Consider the following 16,743-nt stretch of genomic DNA (forward strand, 5'->3'; position numbering starts at 1 on the left):
AATCACCATTAAATTTTGACACAGATCTCTAAAAAAGTTATGCCCCAAATGATCACCATTAAAATTTGACACAGATCTCTAGAAAAGTTATGACATGAGTACGAGACTTGGGTGAATAAGTTTTTTAGAGATCTGCGTCCAAATTTAATGATGCTAAACGACATATATATATTTTGTCCTACTCCGCCGAAATTATTCTTTCCTTTTCCCTTTTTAGGGTGGTTTAATGTGAAACTTTTTGCCATATTTGATTATCTAGAGGGTAAGATCTAAAATTCAAAAATTAAAATTTTGCCTTTTTGGAGAACATCCATATGGCAATTCTACCAAAATTTCGAATTAAAAAAAATCTTTTCGGTTAACCATATTAGGGAGTAGGAATAAACCATGTTCCCTACAATCTTCAAACGCTTCCTCTCACTTCATAGCTCGCCTTATTTTTCGACCCCGTCCTGCGCCTTAACCTCCATCAAACGGAGGAGCAAGTCCACTGCGAAAACTTTATCAGCACAATCTCCTCCATTTTGTCCGAGAGACATTCTTGGGTCTCTATCTTTAGCCTGATCGACCTCTCTGCTAAACACACTCACCCATCACGTTGTGGCCCAAATTCTCAAGAAAACCCTAAATCACCCCAAAATTTCCCTGGGTTTCTTCAATTGGGCCAAGACCCAACGAAAGGTTTTGCCATTATTTTGGATCTTACTGCCTCGTGATCCAAATACTAACAAGGTCAGGAGTCATAGAACCAGTAAGGCCTCTTTTCTTTCACCCCATCCGATTATGGCCAGCTTCTTTGATAAAACATGGTTGAGGCACTTACTTTGGGGATTTCTTCATCCTAGAGGTTTACTCCAGGAAACGAAGGGTTACTGGAATTTTGATGGGAAGAGATGAAAAACACCGAGCTCCCAGGGTTAATGGCGGTCTCGTGAGACTAGGGGTCACAGAGATTAGGCTTTACCAGAACAACTGAGAACTCAAAAGATAAGATTAATCTACATCGCCTGATCTCTGCGACCACTTCCATTAATCCTGGGAGTTTGGTGTTTTTCATCTCTTCCCAATAAAAGTCCAACATTGGTATCGGAGTGAGGCTGCTGTAAATTTTCTGTTCTCAATTTTGGCTCTCTACTGCAGCCTGAGCTGTGATTCACAATTGCCTGAGTTGTAATTTTTTCCATTGTTGACGATTTTTGGTGCACGGTACTTTACTACCCCTATCTTGAAGCTCATACATATTGGATGATAAAGTTATTGTTAATTTAACAACCTCCCTCTATATATATCCATCGTATCTTATTGATTCATTGTTCCCGTACGCATCAAGTCGGTGACTGATAGGTCAGAGATCTCGTATATATCTGGATAGATAGATAGATAACTGTCCCTGTTGCTGTTACAAACTCTTTATGTAGTGCTTCCTCTCCCTTTGGTCGAGCCAGCTACCTACCTCTTGCAGTGAATTAATCTTTACCCACGCAGAAGTTCAGTGTATTTTTTGCTAAGCCCTCCATCTCACAACCAAAGTTCATCTTTTGAACGTTTTTCTTTTTCATTGAATATCACAATGAAACTCACTGCATTTCAGTGAATTTCAAGGCTTCTCTTTTCTGTTCTTTTAACTTTTGCCCAAAAGAGTTCGCTCAAGTATTTTCCCTAGAAACCTCATGCAATTCGCAGGAAAACACCTTAACCACTCGGCCAAAGCGAAGTGGTAATTCTCTCTCTAAATTTGACGATCATAATAATAAAAAAAAATTGCTACTGTAATTTTAGCGAGAGAAAGATGTTGAAATTTTAGAGACAGAGAGAGATATAGAGCTGCTACTGTAATTTTAGAGAGAGACAGAGACATAACTATTGCTGAAAATTGGTGCATATTTTTCTTGGATTATTTAAAATTGTTATGCACACAATAACTATTTGAGTAAAGGTCTTCATATCAATTGCCTGCATTTTCTTAGTTTATGATATAGAGATATTTATATATATTCTATTTGTATACTAATTGTCATTGCCTTGCATAATTATCATATGCTTTGGTCTCTTTAAGTAAAATAAAATAAAAATTTCATAATCTTGATTTTGTGAATTCATTTTTTGTGATTATGTTATGCCATATTTTTTTTTGTTGAAAATATCAAATATCATTGTAGACTCTCTCTCTTGTGCTACAACATATTCATATATTTATGAAAATTAGTCTTGTGCAAGAATTACATAAAGTAGATTGTTGCATTGCCTTTTGATTTTCTTGCGTCACAGCAGTGTGAACATAAACCTTTTGAGAGAATTCTTCATTGAAGTCACTGCCCATACAAAGTAGGCAATGTATTGATTTGACTAGTAGGCAACCCTGTTCTTAAACACAATTAATTTTTTTTGAACCTTTAGGTATTATCTATAATTTAAAATGGCATCTAGGCTAGTCATGTCTGAACTATCAAAACTTGAAAAACTCAATGGAACCAATTTTTCTATGTAGAAAAGAAAAATCGGATAGATTCTCTTCCAAGATAGGGTGGACTATGTTCTAGATGCAGAACCACCAATTTTAGAGCCTACTGTCAATGGTCAAGCCAGAAGGGGACTTGAAAAATGGTTAGAAGATGACAAAGTGGCTAGGACTACTATGTTGAGTTTTATGGAAGACGATTTAATTAGAGTCTTTGAGGATCACACCATAGCTCAAAGTATGATGGGTGCCCTATCTGAAAAGTATGGGACCACTTCTGAGACCCATGTGCAATTTTTATTAGAAAATTATAATTCTTGCAAAATGAAAGAATCAAACTCAGTAATCGAGCATGTCAAAAAATGACAGTGCTCGCAAAGGACCTTGCTGCGGCTGGGGATCTAGTCTCTGATCGCATGCAAGTTTTCATTGTCCTTAACAGTCTCCCTCCATCTTGGGAGCTTGTTGTAATTGCATTAAACCATTCTGCACAAGGGATAACTATGTTGAATCTTCCCATGCACCTCAATAGGAACCAGAATAACAACCATTCTCGAAATAATTAAAATAAAAGAAAGGACTTGATCTGTGTAGTCCTAAAATCTTTAGTAGCCGACCATGATTTGAGAAATTGGTGGGTCAACTCAGCCTGCACTTGACATGTCTCGAGGACTAAGGACGGATTCACGGAGTTGAAGGAGATCGCAACTGGTAACCAGCGGATTTATATGGCGAATGACACCTACTGTGGTGTACCTGGTGTCGGTACTTTCAAGCTGTGTTTACCAGGAGGAACAAATCTGCTATTGACTGATACTTTGTATGCGCCCAATATTAGGCACAACTTGATTTTTGTCCCTAGGCTAGACGACCAGGGTTATGAAATAAGGTTCAGGTCTGGTCGGGTCACAATTGGGAAGTAGAGCATTAGTGTATGGGACTAAAGTTGATAATTTGTACCAATTGAATATTAATGAAAGTTCATATTTTTCTTGTTATTCTGATACCTCTTTTGATGCTTTTGCATGTATGGATGATTCATATTTATGACTCTTAAGATTAGGACATATAAATAAAGATAAAATGAATCAAATGGTTAAAAGAAACCTGCTCCCTAGTTTAGGAGAAATTGTGTTCAAAACATGTGAGCCATGTATTTCTGGTAAATTAACTAAGAAGTCTTTCCCTAAAGGGAAAAGGTCTAGTGAACTACTAAGTATTGTTCACTTTGATATATGTGGCCCATTAAATGTAAAAGCACACAAATGTATGAAATATTTCATAACATTTATAGATGATTATTCACGTTATGGATATGCATACCTAATTAGTAAAAAATCAGATGCTTTAGAAACATTTAAATAATATAAAGCTGAAGTAGAAAATCAGTTAGGTAGACATTAAAATTCTTTGAATAGATAGGGGAGGTGAATACTGCTTCACTTTATTTACCGAATTTTGTAAGGAGCATGGTATAATTCACCAAATAACCATGCCATATAAAACACAACAAAATGGTGTAGCTGAAATGAGAAATAAAACTCTAATGGACATGGTTAGGTCTATGATGAGCCATTCAAATTTATCACCTCGTTTTTTGGTTGAGGCTCTCAACACTGCAATGTATATTATTAATCGTGTTCCAACTAAATTTATAGACCTGACCCCATATGAATTATGGACAGGCAGGAAACTTGACCTTACTATCTTGAAAGTTTGGGGTTCTTGGACGCATGTGCTTATACCACCACAAAATAGAGATATATTACAAAGTAAAACTATAAAATGCTCTTTTATAGGTTATTCAAAAAATTCTAAGGGTATAGATTCTATAATCATGGTACTAGATCATTAATAGAGAGCCGTGATGCACATTTTTTAGAAAATATAGATTATGAAAATATTTTAAGTAAGCCTATTGACTTACCTGGAATTGATAAAGATAAGGGTCTCCAAGACCTTATTTCACAGTCTCCCTCTACAATTGGTGAGAATGATTCAATTGAATCAAGAATCAAGTATATCAGATAGGCCTAAAAGAACTAGAGCCCACCTATGACTTTAGAAGAATTTTATGTATTTATGAATGAAGATAATTTTTCTTCAATGAGCGAGGATTCAATATATGAACCTCAAAGCTACAGTGAAGCTATTAGCTCACATGACTCAGCTGAGTGGACTCAAGCCATGGATGATGAACTTGATTCTATTAAAAAAAATCAAGTTTGGGAGTTGGTAGACCTCCTTAAAGATAGAAAAACTATTGGTTGCAAATGGGTCCTAAAGAAAAAGCTTAATACAAATGGATCCATTAATAAATATAAAGCTAGGTTGGTAGCTAAAGGATTTACCCAAAGGGAGGGCATAGATTATGTAGAAACTTATTCGCCAGTAGCCAAATTTTCATCTATTAGGATCATCTTAACATTAGTTGCATTTTATGATTTAGAATTATTCCAGATGGATGTCAAAACAACTTTCTTAAATCGAGAATTAAAAGAAGATATATACATGAAACAACCAAAATGATATGTATTTAAAGGTCAAGAAAACAAAGTATACAAACTTAAGAAATCTTTATTTGATCTAAAACAGTCTTCTAGGTAGTGGTACATTACTTTTCATAATGCAATCACTGAAATTGGCTATGTAGCCAATAGGTTAGACCATGGTGTGTATATGTCTGGAATAGTGGGAGCAATTTTGTTATATTGTCATTATATGTAGATGATATTTTGATAGCTGGTAATGATATTGACAATATTAACCATACCAAATCATTGTTAAGTTTCCATTTTGAGATGAAAGATATGGGAAAAGCCTCATATGTATTGGGCATTAAAAGAACAAGAGATAGAAGTTTGAGACTTCTATGTTTATCTCAAGAAAATTATTTAGAAAGTATTTTAAAGAGATTTAAGATGGAAAATTGCAAGCCCATAGATACACGTTTGTAAAAGCTTGAAATTGTCAAAGAAAATGTGTCCATTAAATGATAGTGACAAAGCTGAAATGAAAAGAATTCCATATGCTCAAGTTGTAGGATGCATAAATTATGCCATGTTGTGTACAATACCTGATTTGAATCATGCATATGGTCTTATAAATAAATTTTAGAGTAATCCTGGGATGACTAATTGGTAAGCCGTAAAAAAGCTTAGAGGTTACTGGGTACTCTGATGCAGACTTTGTGGGTGACTCAGATGATAGAAAATCAACGTTAGGATTTGTATTCCTCTTTGGAGGTGGATGTGTTTCTTGGTCTAGCAAGAAACAAGGTTTTGTAGCTTGGTATACTATGGAACCCGAGTATATTACTTGTAGCAGTGCTATAACTTATGTCGTCTGGATTAAACGCACTGGATATAGCTGACGGACCTGTTAAATTTTTTTGTGGTAATCTGGCTGCTATCTCATCATTAAGAAATGGAGTTTATAGTTCCAAGGGTAAGCACATTGAAATTGATTATCATTATATTTATGATATTATTGGAAAGAGTGAAATAACTGTAAGTTGTTTGCCATCTTTAGATATGACTGCAGACCCTTTGACAAAGGGATTAAGTTCAAAAATATTATCAAAGCATATAGCTTTGATGGGACTTATAAATATCTAAGTCAGGAACTCCCAAATGGGATATTTTTTTCTTTGATGTCTTGGTCATGAGAGGAAAAACCACATTACCGTGAAAAACGAAATGACTTGACTTTGAATATTTTTTGTAATGAGATGTACAACTGCACTAACGTGAAAAGCCTCATGACAAGGATATGCTCATAAATGTTAAACCCATTAAGTGGTATAAACTTTATGATATTTTAATGTATCTGGCCCTCATGGCCAAGTGGGAGATGTTGGTATGTGTGAGTGGCCATGGGTCCTCACATGTCCCATATTTCTCTCTCTTATTATTTATCTTAATGTTTTTCATATTTATCACTTTAAAGGCTTCTAAAGAGAGAATATGCCTTTATCCAACGGGTAGATGATAACTACCCATCTCTCAGGATTAGAGGGCCACGTTTCTTAGAGATTCCTGAAAGAAGCCGAACGTTGGAGAACGACCTCCTCCATCCCTATATAACTAGGCTTTTCATGGCCATGGAGAGGCACTCGCAGATAATCTTTTGAATTCTCAGTTGTTTTGGTAAAGCCTGATCTCTGCGATCCCTAGTTTCACGACACTACCATTAATGTTGGGAGCTTGGTGTTTTTCATCCCTTCCCAACAAAAGTCCAACACTGATGCTATCGAGGTATTCAAACTTATGAAGATTCATGGTTATATCCCATAAGTGGAGAGTTACAATGCATTTTTTTTGTTTAATTCATGAGTTGGGTGATATTAAAGGAAATTTTTGGAATTATGATTAGGAATGGAGTCGAGATTAACTAGGGAGCCTTTCGTGTGATTTTCCACCTATTTCACAAAGAAACCAGGGTGGTAAGGTCTCTCAATCTGTTGGATTGCATGGAAGGTAAATCATATAAACCAGAAATTTTTCTCTATAATTTGATTGTAGATGGTTGGTGTAGAAATGGGGATTTTGTCAATGCTTTTGAAGTTATGGAAATGATTTATGTTAAAGCCTTGGAGCCTTATTTTGCATCTTATGAATTAAGTCTTCATGGGTCCTGCAGATTTGGGAACATGGGCAGTGCTGTTTGAATTCTTAGAATTATGCTAGAGAAGCTATTGGTGCCAACTGTTGGGGGTGAATTTAGTCCAAATGATTGCATCACATTAAACCATAACAATTGCATAGTCGCAGCCCTTAGTTATTTACACTATGATGTTTTCATTCGCAAACTCTGTAATTTAGGAATGACCCATGCCCCAGAATAGGTTTTTGGGATAGCCGTAATGCTCTGGTTCCCTTGCAAAATGCTTTTTATATTGCTTTCTTGAAGGCCTTTTCTAGAGATAGAAGGATTAAGGAAACTGTGAGAATGTATTTTTTGCTACTGTTAAGTGATATATCTCTGAGTGTTAGGGAACACATTGTTCTTCTGAATGCACTTTTCAAGGAAGAACCATCAGAAGATGTCAATAATATAATCAAGTGTGGCTGGAAAGGGATTTTATCTAGACCCATCGGCTATTTCTTCATATATATCTGCTCGGTGTAGCAAAGGTAGGTGGCAGGAAGCAAATGAACTTTTGTGGGTCATATTGAAAGGGGGAGTGATACCTGATGGGTTTGTTTGCAGTTCATTCATCAGACATTACTGTGAAGATGGCCGTTTTGATTATGCTCTGTCATTACATGAAAAGTTAGCAAAATCGGGAAATGTTCTCAATAATGTCCTTCTGGACTGGCTCTATGGTGAAGGGAAATTAGAGGAGGCAACCAAGATGTTTGCTTATATGAGAAATAAAGATGTGACGAGTAGTGCAAGTTTCGTGACTATATTAAGCTGGTTTGGTTGGGAAAATAAATTTAGAGAAGCTAGACAGATGCATGATGAAATGTTAAAGAAGGGACTTAAGCCCAATGAAGCTTCTTTCAAATATGTCATATCTGGGTTTCCTTGACAAGGCACTCGAACCCTTTATCTGGTTTTGTTAACATAGCAGGGGCACCTTTTAATACCTTCTGGTTCTGCTAAAGGCAAATATGGGGAGTCAAACCTTGATCCCCATGGCATAATTCAAGAAGCATACAACTTCATGACCTTCAACATGAAGGTGGGGATTTGGGAAGGTGCTCAGTTGGTGTTTTTAGCGTTTTGATTCTTGTTGGGATTAAGAAAATTGGGCCCTTCTTGCTAATTGCACAGACTGGGGATCTCTTAATAGGATGGATTTTGGTGATTCTATCTGCACACATATTGGATGGGGGTCTAGAGCGTTCAAGTGCTCATGGCTAGAACTTGCCCAAGCATATCAAGCATGTCTACAAATCAATTTCCTGCTCCCACCATTAGAAGCAGGCTCATAATATGACCCAGCATGTGGAAACAAAGAAAGAGTATTTGAAGAAATCGTCCTACATGCTAGGGGATGCTATAACACACTTTCAAAAATATTCTCTCTGATTGTACAAATGATGTTAGTCATGTCTTGCTTTGCTTCTTCACTCTGCCTAGAGTCAGTTTTTTGCATTGTAACTGAGGTTTTGCTGCCTTTATTTGTATCTCCCATATATTTTGATTATACTTCTTTTTTCTGCTTTCTTTTGGTCTGTGATGCAAATAAAAAATGATTCTTAAAAAGTATGTTGTTTGGATTTTTAGTTTTCTTTAGGATTATTTTGTCTTTTTAATTTGTAGAGATTTAAGTGGTAGAATTGGAAGTTTAGTGTTTTTGTATTTTATTTTTAAAAGATGGATATGGATATGGATTAGTATGGTTGGGTTGGTTAGGATATGTTAGACTTGTTTTTAAGAGATTGAAAAATAAAAAAAGTTTGATCTTGTGAAAAGATCTTGTGTGGACTCTCTAGCAGACCTAGAGAGAGGGTATAATCTCTCAACCCTTTCTTATCTTATTTTTGTTTTTCTGTTTATTAGTTTTTTCTTGCATCAAGGGTATCGGAGCAAGGAATAATTTCTCAAGGGAAGATGTCCTTTCTTGTAGAGGTGGTTATTGCAGAATAATCTCTCAACCCTTTTATTTTAATTTCAATTTTTTGTTTATTTTTCCCCTGCATCAGTTGGTATCATAGCAAAGAAGATCTAGCTATTGTGATGCTACCGAAAGCTAATCCTACTATGGAAGATCCCCTAGGACAGATTTTAGAAAATCTAACCAAAGTCATGGATATTCAATGTGATGTTTGTGATATGAATTAGTGGTTGCATCGGTTATAGAACACTATTTTTCGAGAAGATGGTGTTCGCAATCACATACATCTGGTGCCAACTTTTACCTTAGAGACAAAACTACCTCCACAATTGATTCCAAATGCTGATCCTGTATATATCGAGCACATTGTGATGCAAGAACCATGATCTGAGGAACATCGATCTAGGTATTCAACTTGATCTTCAGGAGTTTTATGGGGAACTTAAAAATGAAATCGAGATTAAGCTTGAGATCTTAGAGTTCTGCTTCAAGTTACGCACAAACTATTTGATGAATTTGTTTATTGAAGACAAAGTACCGAGAAGAATGGTGGGACTTCATCACCAATTATACAATTGGCTTATGAAGGATGTAAACTCGAGGTCGAGTTTCTCTTAACCTCAGGAGAAGGATGCAAATAAAAAATGTTTTTAATTTTTAAATTTTTATATTTTCTAAGACATAAAATATGTATTGGATTTTTAGTTTTATTTAAGGGTATTCTGATCATTTTAAGTTGTAAAGATTTAAGTGGTAGAATTGGAGAACAAAGAAAGTTTGATCTTGTGGAAAGATCTTGGGGTGGACTCCCTTGCATACCCAGAGAAGGTAAATCTCTCAACCTTTTCTTATTTTATTTTTATTTTTTTTGTTTATTATTATTTTTCCCACATCAAGGGTATCTGTGCAAAGGATAATCTTTCAAGGAAAGAGGTCCCTTCATGTAGAGGTGGTAAATGGAGAATAATCTTTGAACCCTTTTATTTTGTTTTTTTTTTTGTGTTTATTTTTTCCCCCTGCATCAGTTTGATCAAGTAGTTTGGTGGCTTTGGCATTACATTGCTCTTTTGGATTATTTACTACCTCCTTGCTCTTCAACTACAGGTGATTGCCATTTTTAGGTACAATTTATTCCAAAAAGTGAGTTATATCTCTGTTAATGTTATAATGGGGCATCTTATAACATTGCTACCAAATTCTAGTTTCTTTAATGTTATAATGGAGCATCTTATATGCTTTGATTGTATTAACTCCACCACAGCAGTCCGAAGCTCGGATGAAAAAGGAGGGTTGTGTTAGGTTGGCAGCTAGTGTTAAACTTTTGCTGCCTATCTATGAAACCTGATCCAATGATCATGGAACAAGATTCGTGTATCCGACTCGAAATAGTTTGGATAAGGCGCGGATGACGATCACAATGACAATGATGATGATGCTTTGATTGTATCCTAAGTTTGTAGTGATGCCCTTGATAGTCTTTGACTACCCGTTTTAGTGTGAAGTATAAAGAGTGGAATAACTTTTGCTACAAAATTTGATTTTTCACATTTTCTCCGATGGGGGATGAAACCCATTAAACACGATTAGATAAGCATGAAAATGAGTGGATTGTTTAAAATTCAATTTCACAACCAAAGGAGCTTCAATTGAGAAATATCAAAATATAATCTGAAGAGTTGAGGTTTTACATGGAAGAATAAACCAGAGATTGATTGGACTTCAGTTTGGATTGGCAGGAAAGTTGAATTTAGATACAGGTCAAGCGCTAATCTTGGTCCTGATGGCTTTGTTGGTTAATCTTGAACAGTGACGGAGATGAATTGCATTGCTGCCCATTAGGGGTCAGTGGTTCTCGATCAGATCTGGTGCCACCATTTTTAGTTTGAGTAGAATTTAATCTATCGGTTCCGTAAGTATTGAAGGGGTATCTCTTTTCAACGTAAGGTGGTTTGCACATGCAATAATGACTGTTGGAGATTGTAGTCTAGGTTTCAGAAACGCAAGAGACTTGATGAATGAAGTAATAAGCAAGCCACAAGATCATGGAAGTTAGTGTTTTGTCAATAGATAAATTGATGAAAATGGAAGGCCAGGAAGTGTACTTGGTTCCCAATGTGCACTAGTTTTCGTTATTGAATTCCAAATCATAGATATTAAGCACAAACACACATGATATACAATAAATATTCGAACACACACTTTCTTATATATATTTGATTTCATTGTACTGATGATGCCATGACATATTCTTTTGCAATTTAATAATTAAAAAGTACTAAGCTGATGTTCTAGTGAACTCAAGCTTTAGTTGGAAGCTAAATTTTACAAATGGTAGATAGTTCCAATAAACTATTGTTGGTCAATACGCCCAATTAGAAATAAGCAAGAATCAACACGATACAATAGAAATAATCAGGAATACATGCAGAGGAAAGTTCACTAAAGGAAATGCACACATCTTTTGTAACAATATTTTATTAAGTTATAAACCTTTTAGTCACTCTAAAGATTCTCAAGATTAAACAATAAAAATACAAGAACATGCACAAGGAAGAATTGCTTCATCTGCCCCCTTAGAAAGGAGAATGATCTTTCCAGATTGGCAGTCTTGTTTAAAATAGAGACTGCTATAGAGGTTGTGCAGTTCCAAGGGATGAAGAGAGGGATGCAAGATATACTGTGAATGAGCAGGATTGGTTTTTAATCCAGGTGAATGGAATTCCAAATCTCCTTCCCTAAAATTGTCTGTTTTGTAACTTCAGTTTAATGGCACCTCTTGAAGGTGCCTCTTCTCCTCTCTCGCCTCTCTACCACAACTGTGCACACCTTCTCAGACCCTCAACCCCCTCCATTTGTAAAACCCTGCTCTTTCCCCAAAATTTCAAACCCTCAGCCCCTTCCTCCCTCCTGCCATGTTCTTATATGCAAGCTCCCAACCTTATTTGTCTCGAGCTTCGACAATATGCAGCCATGGAGAAGCAAATGCAATCCTCCTTACTAGGCCACTTTCAGTTGTAAAGAGAACATTAGGGGAATCGAAGAATAGAGTAGAAGACTTTGGGATGAGCTAAACATGCCTGTCATAGACTCTTAAATGGTGCGGTGTTCTTCTCTTTTCTGTCAGAAGCTAGTGCCCTTAGGTCCTTGCCCTGGAAATACCCCTAGTTCAAAGGAGCTCTCCTCTCCCTGATCCGTTGGAACCAAGACCTGGAAGCAGCCTGTAAACTCAGATTCTAGATTTGTGCCTCCCGCATCCTCCTTCATTTTTGGCATGTAGACACTTTCAGAGCCATTGGAGTGGCTTGTGGCGGTTTAATATCAGTCCATTGGAAGTTTGCTGAGTTCGTTCCCCTGGGTACAATCCAGATGCTCATCTAAGCTCTAGACCACAAGGTGATCCCTTCAGAGCTTTGGCTGGCCCTGGGAGGGTGTTTCTTTAGCATTGAACTAGCTTGGACAGTGGCATTGCCTCTCTCCTCACCATGCCCCAGACCATGATATGGACTAGAGTAGGGAGACCAGTGGAGACTGCAAAGGGTGGACCATGGTCCATCAAAGACACAAGAAGAGAAAGCATCATAAGATATGCAGTAATCATGCAAGGGGTACCTTTCTTAATCCCCCCCCCTTTAACTGACAACTAAGATCCACCCTCAGGATCCTAGGCCCCCTAATCCACCGAAACCTTTGCTTCCTTCAGTTAGGGCTGATGTCAGCCCTGCTACCGCTGGCCCAATCACTTCCTCACTCCAATCCTCATCTTGCCCACTCAGCCTGGACGAGCCTATATCCAGCCACATGCCCTTCCTCAGCGTGCTTGATCGTGTGGAGCCCCATTCTTCTCTCTCTCTCCCACGTGACTAACCCTATGGACTACAACCCCGTGGACCCACTACCCGATGCCTTCACTTGTCGTTCAAGCCCTTTCAAAATTCAAACTCATCGCCTTATGATAGGTGACAGCTTCCCCCCTTCCATCTAGTCGACACCTGGCTGCTGCTCGATTTGAGACCTCATCCTTGGTGATTGACGACTCCCTATCAATACCCCCCCCCTCGAGATGTCCGTTCGGAGTCTCCCCCACATGCACTGAAACTTAACTGCCTTGAGCCCCATGATGTCAATACCGCCTTCATGGGGCCTTGCCATGTGGCCTTAACTTCTCCCTCTTCTCACTCTATCCCCATGTGGGTCTTTCCCTTATCATCAACCTTCATCTCCCCCCTTTAGCGTTCGATCCTCCTCATCTATGACCTCAGCTATCCCCCCTCTGGTTGACCATCCATCGACTTCCTCTTTAGGTAGGCCCTGGCTGGCCAACCCCATTTGTCCTCTCCCAGCCCCCTGCAACAGCTCCCTACCCTTGAGAAGCCCTCAGCCCCTCTTCCCTTTGTCTTACCACTTCCTCTCACCCCATGCTACTCCTCTTGGCAGTCATCTTCTCTCCCCTTCCTCCTCTCTCCACCTTTCCCCCCCTTCCTCTCCCCCTTGTCTTGAACCTCTGCCGGTCAAACTACCGGTCTGCCCCCATGCCCTCCTGCCTGATTCTATGGAGACACTGGTTTGCCCCACCTCACTACTTTGACCTCTGCCCACTAACGTTGGCCCCTCTCAATCTTTCGTGTTTTAGCCTTCTTACCAACCCCATCCCTCGTTCCTCCTATCCTTCTCTCTCTCTCTCTGTCTGCTACGTCTCAAGTATTCAGCTTACCCCACCTTTCCCTTTCCCCTCTCCCTATCTTCTTCCACTCCAAGTCTTCTTCCACTCCAAGCCTCTCGCTGGTACGTACCCCTTCCTGGGGTACTACATTCATCTTCCTCTCTCCTTCAACCCCACCCTTACCCTTCTTGCATGCCCCATGCCAACCTATTCTTCCCTTCACCCCTCCTTTACCAACCCTAATTTTTTTAATTCGCCCCTCCCCCAGCAACAATCCCAAAAAATACAACGTTGCCCCATCTCCCTCACTCTTCCTCCCTCACCTTGCTTCATCGCGCCATCCGCCCCCTCCCATTCCATTGCTCTTGTGGATTTTTCCCCATCTTGAGGTGATACCAACACCCCGCCCCCCCATTCTTGTGCTACAACTCCCCGGCTCACTTGTGTCTTCCTTTGCTAGCTCCCCCTTGGCTTATTCATGCTCTACTGATTCCAATTTCGTGGTTGATTTCTATTTCGTAGAACGGGTGGATCACTCTCAGGGTGATATCCATTAAGTTCTTAAATAGTTATGGTATTCCAGCATGATAGACCTAAGACGGACATCGAAGAATTCCTCAAGGCAGATGCACAAACTAGATTCAAAGTAAGGATGAGCTGGAAGTCCCTAACCTCATGTCTGGAGTGCATTACAACTGGGCTGATCCCTCCTCTTCTAGTACTTTTTCAGCTGGCCTAGTCTCATTGGACCGGTAGCTCCTCAGGTGCTCTCTTAGATGTAATGTAGTACAATCATTTCTCCAAAAACATCAACTGTCCATTGTTGTTGTAGTCGAAACTAAACAACCTAGTCCCACCCCTTTGTCTTATTCTTCAGGTCTGGTGTAACAGACTGTGCCAATTGGAGGCATTTGGTTGGTGTGGGCCCCATCCCTTCTCTTGCTTTTCTCTATCCAAGTGGCCCTTGTCTTGGTCACAGTAGCCCTCACTAGGATTTCAGACGGTCTACCCTAGAAATTCTTAGCAGTCTATGGCCCTAATTCAGCGAGTCTCAGGGATCAATTCTGAGCGGAACTTGACAGGGTTGCTTCCATGACCCCTTCATCTTGATGTATAGGTCATGATTTCATTGTCACCCTGCCGTCCTTCAAGCGAAATTCTAATCCTGGAGTTACTCAAAGCATGATGGACTTCTCAAGCTTTGTTTAAACAACCTTAGTGACATCCCTCCAAGGAGCCGATTTCACCTGGTCCAACAACTCCTCAATCCAGTCCCTCTCTAAACTCGACAGGTACCTAGCTTGTAATGGGTTGCTTCATTTCCTAGCTTCCATGCCCTAGCCCTTCCAAGCTCACCTCCAACCATCGGCCTCTCCTCCTTGACACTCAGCCTGCAATTGAAGGGCCTATACCCTTTCGATTCAAACTAGCGTGGCTTGAGGGGGTTAATATTCTCTCCTTCATTCCCTCCTTGTGGGAATCCTATAACCCATGGGTTTACGGTTGGGTGTCGCTTTCCGGTAAAATGCAAACTTCAACTCAAGGAGTCCCTCAAAAGCTAGAGCTTCCATTTCCCTAACAACTTTTGTGCCCAGAAAGGTACTTAGCTTCAATTTATCAACAGCTGTGACCTTATTGAATAAAGCCAACCCTTGACCCCTAAGAATGAGATTTAAGATCTCAAGCCAAAATGAATTACCAATTGTTTCTCAGGAAAGAGGAGATATCTGGTATCAACGTTCGAGGATCAAGTGGCACAAGTTCGGTGACCTTAATATGGCTTTCTCCCATGACATTGCCAATTGTTGAGGGCGGGAAAACACCATCACCCATATCAAAACTGAAGAGGTAATCCTTGATGAACCCCACCCACCCCCCCCCTTCCCAGTGGATAATGTCATTGACTTCTTCAAACAGCTCGTCTCTGCCCCTTCAGGGTCTAAATTTAGGATGGCAGACTTATCCTTCCACTGCATCCTACCTAAAAAAGTGGCCTGGCTCGAACATTCATTCTCCAAAGAGAAGATCTTAGGGCCATCAAAAATCTTTGTTCTTGGTCAAGATAGGCCCTCGGGTCCAGATGGTTTCCCAGTTGTCCTATTTAACACTTTCTAGGACTTCCTTCATCATGATTCTGTCGCTCTCGAAACGGATGTCTCAGGGATCTTGATTTTTAAATTTTGGAATCTTGAACCCTACTCATAAGGAACTCGATTCCTACAGTTAGGGATCTCGATCCCAACCTTAAAGACCAAGACAACAACCAAATTGATGAGTTTCTTTGTTTATAGTCAACTAGCAACACAACTATTACATGCTTGCTATAAATAATGAGATCCCTACTTTAAAGAATATACAGAATCCTAGATTATCATAGACTTTAAGGTTGGTAACAAGATCCCCAAAAAGTTGGGATCAAGATCCCAAAAGGTCTGGATCAAGATCCCCAAAACATTAGAATCTCGATCCCTAACATTTGGGGATCTCGATCCTTAACATGTGCATTGTACAGATGGTCTTCCCAACCATAGGGATCTTCTAGCATTTCACGATCCCTCGCTCCCGATCTCAATCCTAGTACCGTACCTGCTCTTGATCCTAACACCTTTGCTTTAGACCTATTAGCTTGATCAATAGCTACTACAAAATTCTATCCAAGGTCTTTGCTTCCTGCCTAAGGTGCTTAGTTGGGTCATCTCCCCGCACCAAAGAGCTTTCGTCAAGGATCGACAGATCCTTGACGGAGCACTAGTGGCCTATGAGTTCATGCACTCTAGACATCTGGCTAAGGCTCCAGGTGTAGTCATCAAGCTCGAATTGGAGAAGGCCTATGACCATGTTGACTAGAACATCCTCGATGAAACATTGCATTGGATGGGCTTTGGAGACATATGGTTCGTGGAGTTCTAGAGGTCTCTGCCCCAAACTTCAATACCTTTTGTGTCGCCTCTGGAGGGTGAGAACTAGTGAACAAGAGAAAGCTGCATGGCTCTCTCATGGCGATGAGAGTGAATACTCCCTGGTGAGATGGAGAAAGGGGCAATAAGGCGAGGAGAG

The 16,743-nt window shown here is 39.3% G+C and overlaps 1 long non-coding RNA gene across 4 annotated transcripts in view; it reads left to right on the forward strand.

Moving 5' to 3' along the window:
- Nucleotides 1–395: 395 nt before the first annotated feature.
- Nucleotides 396–16,743, forward strand: part of LOC110008082 (uncharacterized) — a 52,182-nt gene continuing 35,834 nt past the window's right edge. For 2 of the 4 annotated variants that reach the window (XR_016050548.1, XR_002282586.2), the window contains exons 1-2: nucleotides 397–751; nucleotides 1,141–1,206. This is a non-coding gene — a long non-coding RNA (uncharacterized LOC110008082). Of the gene's footprint in view, nucleotides 752–1,140; nucleotides 1,207–16,743 lie in introns of all 4 variants that reach the window. The other 2 variants (XR_002282591.2, XR_016050549.1) reach the window with 2 other exon arrangements.

The sequence above is a fragment of the Amborella trichopoda genome, chromosome 2, assembly GCF_054954075.1.
Source record: "Amborella trichopoda isolate Santa Cruz 75 chromosome 2, AtrichopodaSantaCruz75HAP2 v2.0, whole genome shotgun sequence".
In the NCBI taxonomy this organism is placed as follows: Eukaryota; Viridiplantae; Streptophyta; class Magnoliopsida; order Amborellales; family Amborellaceae; genus Amborella; species Amborella trichopoda.